The sequence below is a fragment of the Siniperca chuatsi genome, linkage group LG3, assembly GCF_020085105.1.
Source record: "Siniperca chuatsi isolate FFG_IHB_CAS linkage group LG3, ASM2008510v1, whole genome shotgun sequence".
Lineage (NCBI taxonomy): Eukaryota > Metazoa > Chordata > Actinopteri > Centrarchiformes > Sinipercidae > Siniperca > Siniperca chuatsi.
In genome coordinates this window covers 9,350,477-9,363,525 of record NC_058044.1, presented here as the reverse complement: position 1 = coordinate 9,363,525, position 13,049 = coordinate 9,350,477, and the positions used below count along the sequence as shown (strand labels likewise).

At 38.1% G+C, this 13,049-nt stretch overlaps 1 long non-coding RNA gene across 1 annotated transcript; it reads left to right on the top strand.

Moving 5' to 3' along the window:
• Positions 1-567: 567 nt before the first annotated feature.
• On the top strand, positions 568-3,738 carry LOC122873451. Its single transcript, XR_006377455.1, has 3 exons — positions 568-645; positions 1,428-1,506; positions 2,925-3,738. It is a non-coding gene; the product is annotated as an uncharacterized LOC122873451 (long non-coding RNA).
• Positions 3,739-13,049: the final 9,311 nt, after the last annotated feature.

Genomic DNA, 13,049 nt, shown 5'->3' with positions numbered 1-13,049 from the left:
CATTAATAGTGTTAACTGGGCTAGCTGGGGTAGAATATATCCTCCTTGACTAGCATGGCTCACTCTCTCTCTTTGAGGAAGTCTTGCACACACACGTTTATACTGTACATACCTCAACAACCACATTTTTCATCTCTCCTTCATCTCACATTTCTCTCTTTCAGTTCTGTAAAGCAAAAACAAACACATGTGCGGGTATTTCATCACCTTGACTTAACAATGTCAAAATCATGGAAAATGATTAGTGAACAGAAGCTACAATCTGTTGAATACAGCCGTTGAGTATAATTAAGTAAGACACTTAAGGTCATTATGTCAGTTATTATGTTGTCCTAGGCAGTAATGTAAATGTTAATTTAAGTGAGTGTCATGGTTTTGGGGTTTGTGTTCATTTCCTGTTTTATTTTGATAATAGTCTCCTTCCCTCAAGTGTCTTTTAGTTTTGCTTCCTGTCTTTGATTGCTTTGATTGTTTTCACCTGTGTCTTGATCAGTTTCACCTGTGTCTCGTTGTCTCCTTCACTAGTGTATTTAAGTCTCTGTCCTTCCTTTGCTCTTTGTCAGTTCGTCCCTGTTGCTATGTTGGGCCTGCCTGCTGCCGCTGAGAGGCTGCTGACTGAGATTACTCAGAGCAGCATGCATGGGAGTAAATTACAATATAATAGATTTGTGGATATTTCTTGCTTTCCCCCTGATGGTCTGAATAACTTGCTGCTGCTGCTGCATGGTGCTGCTCTTGCGCTGTGCTACTGTCTGTCTGTCCTTGCACTGTCCTCTTCTCGTGCTGTTATCAATTAGCCTATAAATTTGTTTTTTGCTGCATGAGAAAATGGACGTGAAGTGTGAAAAGTGTCAATTGCGTGAGTCTCACGGTCAATGGGTGAGATTTGGCAGCTCTGCATCTAGTGAGAATCACTGCTAACTTTAGCAAGCTATGCTCAATAAGAGTGGAAGCTAGTTAGCCTAGCTTGTGCTTCCACTTAAAAGCATGATGGGTCCTTCAAAATATTGTCTGTTGTACAGGGTTAGATGTCTGGAAAACTTTTGCTATATAGGGTTGTTTTATAAAGGGAGGAAAAAACATCTTGTTTCAATGTCAGTGGTCTATACAAGATTATGATGTGCTCCATTTGGATGTTGACAGCATGTGGCTGGCACTCAGATGTTTCCACTGAAAAAAAAAGTGCACAATAGCTGCAGTATCATAGTTTAAATTTCCTTGCACAAAAAGAGTCAGGAGAATTCACATTTCAACTTCAATTTTGACTTTAAACAACTTTTGTGGTTTGTGTGTGTATTTTTATGTATTGTCAATGAAATAATTGTTTTAAATCACATTAAATACAGCACAGACTAAACTTTTGAGACACCAAAATTAAAATTGTACCACCTAACACCCATTTCTATTCTGTGTTGTGTAACCTCCAGGCAGTCACCCTGAGGACCACATGGCACATGAACATCTTCTACAATCAATTACAGAACAATTAGAACTCACGCAGCCAAGGTGAGCAAAGACAAATGGTCGCACATCTGTTCAAAAACAAGTCAAGGAAACAAATACAAGCCTTGTACCCCTGCCAGACTCACATACGAGAGCATTTCTCAAGGGGGCAGAATACCTTATGGGGCTGCCAAATCCAAAGTCACCTTGTCTCAACTAGGCTGGATCTGATGTGTTACACTGTTTTGTGACAAGACTCAAATACCTTCAACGGCATGTTGGTGCTGCTGCCCAATTATCTGTCATGCTCATGGAGTAGTGTTATTCTTTGCCATTTTCTTTCTCTCTGCTGAGCTCATATCACTGTAACCGCTCTCTCCCAGTCACTGTATTACCTGACACTGATCTTAATGGAAATAATATGCCTTAAAGATCTTATCTGTAAATGTGTAAGTTGGTACCAAAGCTGACCAAGTGGCACATATGTTTTTAATTTCTTTGCAGCTTTTGCTGTTCAACATTTTCAATGATGATGACATCTGACCTAGCTTAACTTGTCAGATTATTTGAACTTTGTCTTCTAAATCTTGTGAATGTTAATGCGCTATATCCAATTATAATAAACAGTCAGTGACAGAATCCCTGGATGTAATAGGGGCTCAGATTCTTGTCACTTTAGCTGGAAGGGTGCTTGCCTTGTCATTTTGTTGTTACAAGATTAATTACCTTGCATGTTTTGCTGTGCTCTATTGTACTATATAATGTAATATACAGGTCTAACCAGGAGACACTTTCTTTTTTTTATTGCGTGTTTGAATTTACAGAAAATGATTAGTCCCCATTTTGAAGTAGCTTTTAAGGGTAAACACCCCCAATGAAAGCAAAAAAGAGGGTTTACATTATACAATATATAACAGAGCATTTGTGTTGCTGGACTGTGGAGATGAACCTCCTGCTGCAGGTGACTGATGGAATGGATGTAGAGTTCTGTACAGGCCTAAGACATGAACCCACCTAAGACTGCATGTATTATGTATCATGTTATCTCAGCAGGCTAATGCAATGCATTGGCTACACTCTGTCTCTTCACTGCTGTGATGTAGATGTTTACTCCAAACTGTATCAGTACACCTTGACATCACTGTGAAACTGTGAGACTCTAGACCTTCGGCTAGAGAGGGCAGTCAAACACTGCTTTTCAGCTTGTGTTAAGCTACCCATTTTAATTTATTACATTTGGAAATAATCAAACCTGAAGCAGTGACAAAATGACCCAAGCCTGACCCAAACCCTGATGCTTTCTCAGGATCCATCAGATTTGGGTAGCAGATTACCTTGATGGCCCTCAACACACTGAGATGCTAATGGGAATTGGACAAGGATCAGTTTTTATCTGTCATTACTAGGGTTGAATTCTGGGAATTGAGATTGTGGTACTTATTGGGGATACTCACTCAAATCATCTTCCTCTTCCTTTCTAGGGCAAAAAATACCTGCAGGAACACAGGATTCTTAACATGTGTGTGCCTGTGCGTTTGCATACTGAAGACTGTCATACACTGAAACAAAGATGCCTTCTTCAAACCTCATCTTCCTGTCCTTTATCTCCACGCAAGAATAACCTCTGATCAGCATTATAAAGATGGTCATACACTCCCATAGTACCACTCGGACACATTAAAATTAGAGAAAATTAAACATTTTTAAATTTTCACCTCAAATCTAATCTAGTGTCCCCAGTGGCCACACATTGACATACCATCTGATTTTTGCACTATGTACGGTAGAACTTCCACAAACAGCTAATACTATGAAACATTAAATACAGTATGTATTGAACAGACTCATCTTTTTATTGTGCACATCTGAAACTGTGTGTTAAAGGGTAGAAATGTAAACAGAATATACAAGAAATTACAGTTTGTGGAAGAAAAGTTGTTTTAGTTATTTTAACTCTAGCTTTACTTGTTGATAATGAGGAATTCCTTTTCTTCTCAGAAACACATTTTGTTTCACATGTATCATCCCAAAATATCTTTTTATCCATATAGAAAAAGGGATAAAAGTGAGTCACATTGAACCAGCTTGTTTTTTTGGCACTGACACGACTTTACTCTTCTCCTGTATTGTACACTGCTGGTATGTGGTGTGTGTGTTGTGCTGAGGTTAACATATGGGGTTAATGAACTGTGTTGTACAGGACATATGTCTTCTCTTGCTTGGTAGAGAACAGTTCCTCCTTTTTTCCAGGTGGCTATGTCTGCCATATAATACCCCACTGTGTATGATAACACTCCAAAGGTCAGTGTGTTATGCTCCTATGTGCGCATGTTCCTGTATGTGTCTATGTCTGTGAATGTGTTGATAGATGATTCGTATTGCTTTTTGGCCTTCAGTGTCACTTTGTTGAGACAAAGAGGCTATCTTGTGTCATTTAGCCTGAATCACCTTTTTTCAAACACGAGAAACTCAATGTAATATACTGTAAGTTTCGTGCAGTAATTTTAGTGATGCTACTGGGCACATGGGTTGGAGAAGGTCACAGTTGAGGACAGTGACTGAATGACAAAAAAGACATGTTTAAAACAGACAGAACCCACTTTTCCAGCCATAATACATGGAAGCAGCACTCTCGATTTAATTATTTGGGCCAGTCTGGTGTGATGGAAATGATCATGTCTCCTTCCATATTTAATGGCAGTAAATTACCACTGCTGTCAAGGGAGCAAGTACACTTTCAGTCAAGAGAACTAGTCAGAAGATTTAAGTAGTCTTTTAGACTAAGAGGTCCAGTGTGGTAAGTATTTGAGTGTGATAGTAAGACACAGAGCAATCTAACTTGATATTATAGCTCATTATGTAGCCACAGGGTAAACTAATTAATGTTTGTGTTAATGGTGCAGTGGAGGAAAAACAGCTTGTATGATTATAAGAACAAGATATATGTAAAATTGGATGCTAACAATGCATACAATTTTTTTTCAAAGAGATGTGTTCCTTTATTGCTTGGGAGCATGTCAGCAATGCTGCCACAGCACTGATTAGGTTATTATGAGAGATGTCACAATTTCCACCCACAGGAATGAAGACTTTTCAGTCTATTAAGTATACATTTCTCTTTTTGTACAAGACTTGTACTCTGCTTTCTATACACTATACATCTCTCTAGAATATGCAACTACAGTGCACACACATGTACCAGTTCTTGGAGGGGGTTTGGTTGTCCTCCAACTGTTCTTAGAACCATGAAAAAGTTCCTCCGGTCCAAAAACGCCTAATACAGTGGTGTGAAAAAGTGTTTGCCCCCTTCCTGATTTATTTTTTTCCTTATTTGTCACACTTAAATGTTTCAGATCGTCAAAGATAACACAAAATGCAGTTTTTAAATTAAGGTTGTTATTAAGGGAAAACAAAATCCAAACCTACATGGCCCTGTGTGAAAAAGTGATTGCCCCCTAAACCTAATAACTGGTTGGGCCACCGTTAGCAGCAACAACTACAATCAAGCAGCAAGTTTGCAATACCTTGCAATAAGTCTTTTACAGCGCTGTGGAGGAATTTGGGCCCACTCATCTTTGCAGAATTGTTGTAATTCAGCCACATTGGAGGGTTTTCGAGCATGAACTGCCTTTTTAAGGTCATGCCACAGCATCTCAATAGGATTCAGGTCAGGACTTTGACTAGGCCACTCTAAAGTCTTCATTTTGTTCTTCTTTAGCCATTCAGAGGTGGACTTGCTGGTGTGTTGTGGATCATTGTCCTGCTGCAGAACCCAAGTTCGCTTCAGCTTGAGGTCACGAACAGATGGCCGGACATTCTCCTTCAGGAGTTTTTGGTAGACAGCAGAATTCATGGTTCCATTTATCACAGCAAGTCTTCCACCACCATATTTTACTGTTAGTATGATGTTCTTTTTCTGAAATGTGGTGTTACTTTTATGCCACATGTAATGGGACACACACCTTCCAAAAAGTTTAACTTTTGTCTTGTCAGTCCACAGAGTATTTTCCCAAAAGTCTTGGGGATCATCACAGTGTTTTCTGGCAAAACAGAGACGAGCCTTAATGTTCTTTTTGCTCAGCAGTGGTTTTCGTCTTGGAACTCTGCCATGCAGGCCATTTTTGCCCTGTCTCTTTCTTATGGTGGAGTCATGAACACTGACCTTAACTGTGGCAAGTGAGGCCTGTAGTTCTTTGGATGTTGTTGTGGGGTCTTTTGTGACCTCTTGGATGAGTCGTCGCTGCGCTCTTGGGGTAATTTTGGTCGGCCGGCCACTCTTGGGAAGGTTCACCACTGTTCCATGTTTTCGCCATTTGTGGATAATGACTCTCACTGTGGTTTGCTGGAGTCCCAAAGTTTTAGAAATGGCTTTATAACCTTTTCCAGACTGATAGATCTCAATTAATTTCATTCTCATTTGTTCCTGCCTTTCTTTGGATCTCAGCATGAGGACAATCTTTTGTTCTACTTCACTTTGTCAGGCAGGTCCTATTTAAGTGATTTCTTGATTGAGAACAGGTGTGGCAGTAATCAGGCCTGGGTGTGGCTAGAGAAATTGAACTCAGGTGTGATAAACCACAGTTATGTTTTAACAGGTGGGGCAATCACTTTTTCACACAGGGCCATGTAGGCTGGATTTTGTTTTCCCTTAATAATAACAACCTTCATTTAATAACTGCATTTTGTGTTTACTTATGTTATCTTTGACTAATATTTAAATTTGTTTGATCACCTGAAACATTTAAGTGTGACAAATATGCAAAAAAATAAGAAATCTGGAAGGGGTATAACTCTTTTCCACACCACTGTACATCTCTGCAGAAATGGACGCAATATTCCAAAACATTTACTGCAGGAGGTGAAAAGTCTGAGTCTCATTTGTTCTCCTCTCTCTTTGCAGCCTTGCTGCAGCTGTATATCAGGTTGAGACAGACAGCCCTGTCTGGATGCCCCTCACATAACTGGCAAAAAAAAGAAATGTTTGTCAAGATGGCTATATGCAATATGTTGTGTTGCATAAGTATGTACAATATTTAAAGAAAGTTTCTTTCCCTGAGACATATAGAAATACTGAATTCTTTAATATAAACACCCAAACACAAATCTTGCCTGAACACTGTGAAATATTCAGATATTTTTGCTTTTATGAAACTTTTTAATGTTATAATATTTATATTTCCCTGTCCATAAGAGTAATGTTCATTCACGCCTCTCTTTTAGCTCTTCCCACGTTTCAGCTAGAATGTTAATTCAAACTTTTAACAGGTCACCTCTCTTTGTACTTTATTTACTTTAATTCAGCTTTGTATCTCATATTTTTTGTTTTCAGAAATCACAGTTTTTGGGTGCTCTGTGGAGTTTTCTTGTAAACAAACAAAAGTTATGTTTACACTCAGAGGTTTCTCACCCTATGTGTTGAATGCATTTTCTTCATCATGAAGCATTTGCAAAGCCAATTGTTTAAACATTTTAAATTGTGCAGTCTTCTTCTTCACAACCTTTGTTGACACATTGGTAGGTTTGCTCCACAGCGCTACTAGTGGTCAAACACTCCACGGGGTACTTCTTTGTGAAGAGCTGTTAAGGGTGCTCCAAGTCCCACTTTTTTTTACTCTTCACAGACATCATGATGTTCACTCAAGCAACTTCTGTCTCAAAATGTAAAAATGTAGCAAGTTTTTGCAGCTTTGACCGCAACGGATGCTCCGTTTAGAGCTGATCAATTTATAACATTTTGCTCTCAGCAATCATATGCATTTTTCTTCAGAAAATAAAGTTCAATAAATTCTGTAAACTTACATTTAAGATAACCAGTTGTCATCTCTTTTTTCATGTTACGCTTCATTTTGAAGGTCGGTCAAACCACGATTTCACACAAGAATTTAATTTCCTTCTCCGTTGTCATTTGCCTGTGGAATTTTATGATTGGATTCACCCACTGTAAAGCATTTTATATATATACTGCTTGCATTATCTGTAGGAGCAAAAGTGGTTAACAAACCTAGTGATGTGCCAATACATCGCTTTATCAGTTTAACAATAAACACAATGGGTCTATGGAAGTGCAAGAAAGACATCCAAATAGCACCCTTCATTGTGACGTAAATGTTAAATAGCAGAACTTTCTCAGTCATTTAATATAAATAATTTAAAGAACTTCAGGTAAAATATATAACTTATAAATTCTACTTTAAGGTGGGGTATGCAATTCTAATCCAATACACGTCTTTTTGTCAAATTCAGAGAACATATTCTCATGGTCCGCTAGCTGTCCGTTCTGTGTGTGCGCTGAAAAAAAATCTGGTGTTTGCCCTGGCTCTGTACATGAGAAAGAAACAAAGTGGCTTGGACCGATTGGTTAGTTATATTACTTGCTGTGTCATTGTTCGCTTGGGAAACTGCATGGTACCCTTACGGGATATACACAACTTGACATGGAAACATATAATGTGGCATTTTTCAACAAGGCAGCATAAATCGTCAGAACACCGGCAATGTGTAGCTGCACGTGAAAAATAATAAAACAAGATCTACAATATTCAAGCAATAGGCTATTTTATTTCATAAGGTAATTATTTAAACTATTATTTAAAATACTGATGTTCTTTCTCTCTCAATTCAATTGGGCTTTATTGGCATGGGAAACAGATTAAGTTAACATTGCCAAAAAAAGGATGTGTAAAATAAAAACATACATAAACAGAAGAATTGTGATATTAAAATATATACAGATAGGTAAGATAAGATAATATTTATTTAAAAAAAAAATAATAATAAATTGTAGACTTGCAGTTATAATGCAAATACAAACAGTGAAAATTACATAAACACTGCAAAAATGTTTTTTATGAATGTGTGTGTTTGGGTGTGTGTGTAGGTCAATCACTGTCCCTCAGGTTGTGGTATGTTGATACATACTGGGCAGCAAGATATATGTGTATATAACTGACCACATGATGTTAGACTGACTTCATTACTAGTTTCATCATGTTGAGAATATTACGTGGCAGTCAGCCAAATATCTAGCTAAGTAGTATTAGGCGATACCATGGATGTAGTAGGTTGTAATTAGCGTGGCATTAAGCAGTAACTTATAGGTGAATGAACACAAGTAGTTTGTGTTTTGAATTATTTCATTTACTTGTGCCAAGCAAATTAACCCACATTGGAAACATCCATTCTGAGGAAAAGTTGTAGTGCAGGCAGAGGTCAAGCTTATCTAATAGGCTAGGCATTGAAAACGGAGCTACCGGTAAGCAAGCTTTAATTTCCTGCAGGCATTGTGGTTTCAGCACAAGCTGGCCAAGTTTAACAGGCTGGCTTTGTAATGCATCACAAATGAAGAAACCGTCAGAAGAGTGAATCATGAATGAAAGGATTGCTGCCTTTTCATCTCTATTAGTTAACGTTAGCTAGCTACAGACTGCCGCTCAAAGGCTATCGGCATCCACCGGCGACTTTTAAGGTTAGCAGAAACTAATGCAGCCTCGAGCTGCTAGCCTCAAGCAGAGATGAGGAGCGGGTACAGAAGTCTGGTAACCTCACATCCCCTGATTTTTTTCATTTTCAAACTTTTATAAACCTGCTTTGATGTATAAAAACGGTGCATTTCCCCTTTAAAATTCTATTTCTACTTTTAAAAAAAAGTATTTACTGTAAAGCTCTTAATTGCTCCAACACTACTGAATGGAAGATCTGGAAAACTCCCTGCACTCTTACAGAATATAAGGCAGACATACCGATACAGTTAAATGAACTTGTCAGAGTAAGCAGGACAGCCTGGTTACAGATAGAAATAAGATAGATGGGATTACAGTGTAAGAAAGATCAACTCAGATAGGAGGTAAGGACAGAGTGATAAAAAGTGTGAGTGCGTGTGTGCAGTTGGCTTGCTTGCTGCATGGTTGGCATATTCTCAGTTGGATGAGAGGACATTTATGTGATGTCAGCACGCATTAACCTCTCTGAAAATACATCGGCAACAAATAGGGACACATGTGCCCAGATCCCACCAGCTCTAAGTAACAAGCCTCTGGAAGGAAAGGCTATGCTGGACAGCACAGAACAGATCCAAAAATAGAAATGGGAAGATGAAAGTGGAAGGCTTCTTGGTTGAAGAGAAAATGCAGGCTTTCTAAGATTCTTGACAAATAGTGGATGAAATTTAGAATTTTAGGTATTAAGTTGCAGGTTAATTTATGCAGCTATTTTTGTGCAAAATCAATGACTTGAGCGGTCTTTTTTGGCATTCCCAAACATTGTCTTGTTATAAACATTGCTCATGACATGATCATTTTTAAAGATTGTTTAAAAAGTCCAAAATTACAGCCAAACAATGCAGCATATGCAGACCATATTGGCCCTAGATCACTCTACATGTCCAGATGCATATATGCATGTTCAACTTTTGACAACTGGTGGCAAAGCAGTGCCAGGACTTTGATGATTCTTGTACCACCTTGTAGCAACTGTAATCACACCATAATTTGGTGTAAAAATGTTACAATGTGTGTCCTGTGCAGTCGGCCTGTCTTAGATGGAAGGTTATTGGTTGTTAGATATGTTAAAGTTCAGCATCACACCAGTTTGTATTTCTATTTTTTTCTTTCAAACAGAAATATTTGAATATATAATTACTGTATACTAAAATATGAATTTCGATTTTTTTAGTCTGCAATTACCAGGGGGTACCTGGAAAAATACCCTGTGGGGTACAAGTATGTTGGTTTCACATCTTTCACTGACTGTTAAACACTGACTTCACTGGCCAAAACTGATTTCACTGGCTAAAACTATTGATGAATGTGAATTGTTATATGAAGCAGTAATTTTTGTTCACTTTGCCGATTACTATTTAGCAACAACTTGGAATTGTCTGAAAAGAAACATTGGAAATCCCTTCCTGTGATATTAGATTCAAAGCCCAATTCTTCCTGTTTCTGCTCTCTCTGACACTCTAGTAAGGTGACTAATTCATGTGCATAATTGATGATGTTTATATGCATATGTATAATTAGAAAGCTATGGTTGCTGAATCGTTGAAAAGGCCTCTTGCATGTTCAATGGATGTGATTTGCCTTTTTATTAATTTGACTGTTTCTCATGCAGTCTCAAATTCATTTTGAGTATACAGACATGCCTGGGAGCGATTGTTGGGTTTGAATGGCTGATAGGGTACTTAGGTGTGCTTTTTCTCACATTTAGTAATCAACTCAACTCTGTTCTTCTTTAATTGTTACCACCACCCTCAAGAACTATTTGAGAGAGCACCCTCCTTCCTCCCTTTCTTCACACTGATGAAACTGTCCACCTACTCTTTCTATCTCTCCCACCTCAAACCAAAGGCAGAAGGCTGCTCTGGCCCTCTGGGCTTTGTCAGCCAGCTCCTGGCTCCCACGTTACAGACAGTCCAGTGTTTTCCTAGTACTGCCTTGTGGGCAGAGATGCTAATTTGAAGTGTTCCTGGATGAGACAGCTCTGCGAGAATATAAGCCGGAGTCCACAGAGACGGACTTATAATGCCTCCATGCTTTAATGCTCTATCACAAGCGCAAACGTGAGGCTGGTTTTAGAAACGTAAATTATCCTGGCAGCCTGTGCTACCCAGGGAAAGGTAGCTTTTGTGGGTTGTGGCTCCCAAAAATAATTTCACAAGGCATTGACTCTGTAAATTTTTAATGCCCGTGCAGTCTGTAATGGGAAGCCAAATAAATAAGTTCCACAATATAAATGAAACAGATTTTTACGTGCCAAAATGAGACAAACTGTGTTACCTGAGGGATTCACAGAACTGACACAAAAGGAATTCAGTAAAGATATTTATGGTCCACTAACCTTTCTTTTGGCATCACCATCACATCAAAATGTCCTCTTCTCCAACACTTGGTCCATGATAAAGTATCTCAAAAAGCAATGGATGGATTTCCATGACTTTTTCTGTTTATGTTGATATTTTCCTGGTGCAATCAATGCCAAAATTTTCAGTTGTATCGAGGAATATCTAATTGGCAGATTTACATGAAATGTACTTAATGATATCTATTCTGCCCAACACTTTCATTTTATGGGTGTTAATGAGTATTACAGACTAGGGGCTGCTAGCAGTCCTTCTGTCATTTAGTCCCTGTTTTTCTATCACCATCAATGAAAGTGAAACTTTACATATTTATGTATTCAACATCATAAGACAGTGTAGTCCCTCATTCGTCCAGGAGTGTTCTATCATAGAAAGGGTTTCAGTCGTAGTCATGATTCTGAAAACAGTGTCCAGATGACTATGACTGAAACCCTTTCTACAATATTCAACATCATGTGTTTTTGTATGACCACAAAACACAGTTCCATTTTACTTTCTCTCACAAAACAGATGTACATGAGACTAATTTATAATGTAATAAACAAAACAGCTCAGGCCGCAATATCTAAGTATAACCAAACAAAGACTTCCAGTATGTTTACATCTTAGTGTCCTTCACTTTTGTTTGCTGTGCTGGTGTACAAAGCCAAAAACATTCTTTATTGGATAGGAAGTGATAAACAGGATTATCCCATTGCCTTTTTCAATTATTACTCTACAAAAGAAGAGAACTGTTTCTTCTACTTAGAGAAATACTCTGTGGTGAGGTAAATGCACTATGTTTGTCCTGTTGACAGGTGCTGAGTCGGCCAAATAGTAAAGCATCCTCAGATGTTGCAGTCATATCTCAGGCCACCATCTACTGCTGAGTACTTAAAATGCAATGTAAAAAGAAAAAAATAAGTGTAGTAAAGCCTACAATGTAATAAAAATCCAATAATACTGTATCATAATTCATATGGTTAATGCAATATAACTTACTTATGTAAGCTGGATCAATATTTTAATGAACTAAAAAAAAGTATTTCAATTTAATGTTACTCTCTCTAGTGTGGATGTTTTGTTGTTGTAGGTTTGTATCATGTCGTCTTCTCCATCTGAGCTACTTGCTGGTGTAAAAAAAAAAAGATACATTCAAGATGTATTCCTATTGTATCACCACATTAATAATGATAATAATAATAATAATCATAATAATTGTATAAGTAATGACAAGACAAATTAAGCATCAAAAATATATCACACACCATAAGTCCCAGATTTCAAAGAAAATCAGCTGCTACTGACTGCAGTAAGTAAGATTGCAGAAGGATTTCAGTCTGGGATTTTTGTGGCTGGGACTATAGTGTCTTTGATGTGTTATAATGTGTCAACTGTTGTTCTGTCGTAGAGAAACTCCCCTAACTGTTCTGCCTATATAAGGTGAGTAATGGCATGTCCTGTTTGCCCTATTTTGCTCAAAGCATTGCATTGTTCCAGACAGGAATGAATATGTTCTCTGTACTAACCATGAATGGAGTGAATGCAATGGTGACAATACAGGGTAATAGGAGTAGGGTTATTTTCATCTATCGGTTCTTTTCAGCAATGTGAAGAGAGGGGGAAACTTACTGGCTGCGTAACTTAGCTCTTCCTGGAGTCTCGTCATCACCGAGAGGAAGATGCTGCCCTTGGCCAAGAAATAATCCAGCATACAACCCCCCCGATAAAACCACAACTTGTCTTTTTCCACTTCGGTACTGCACATATT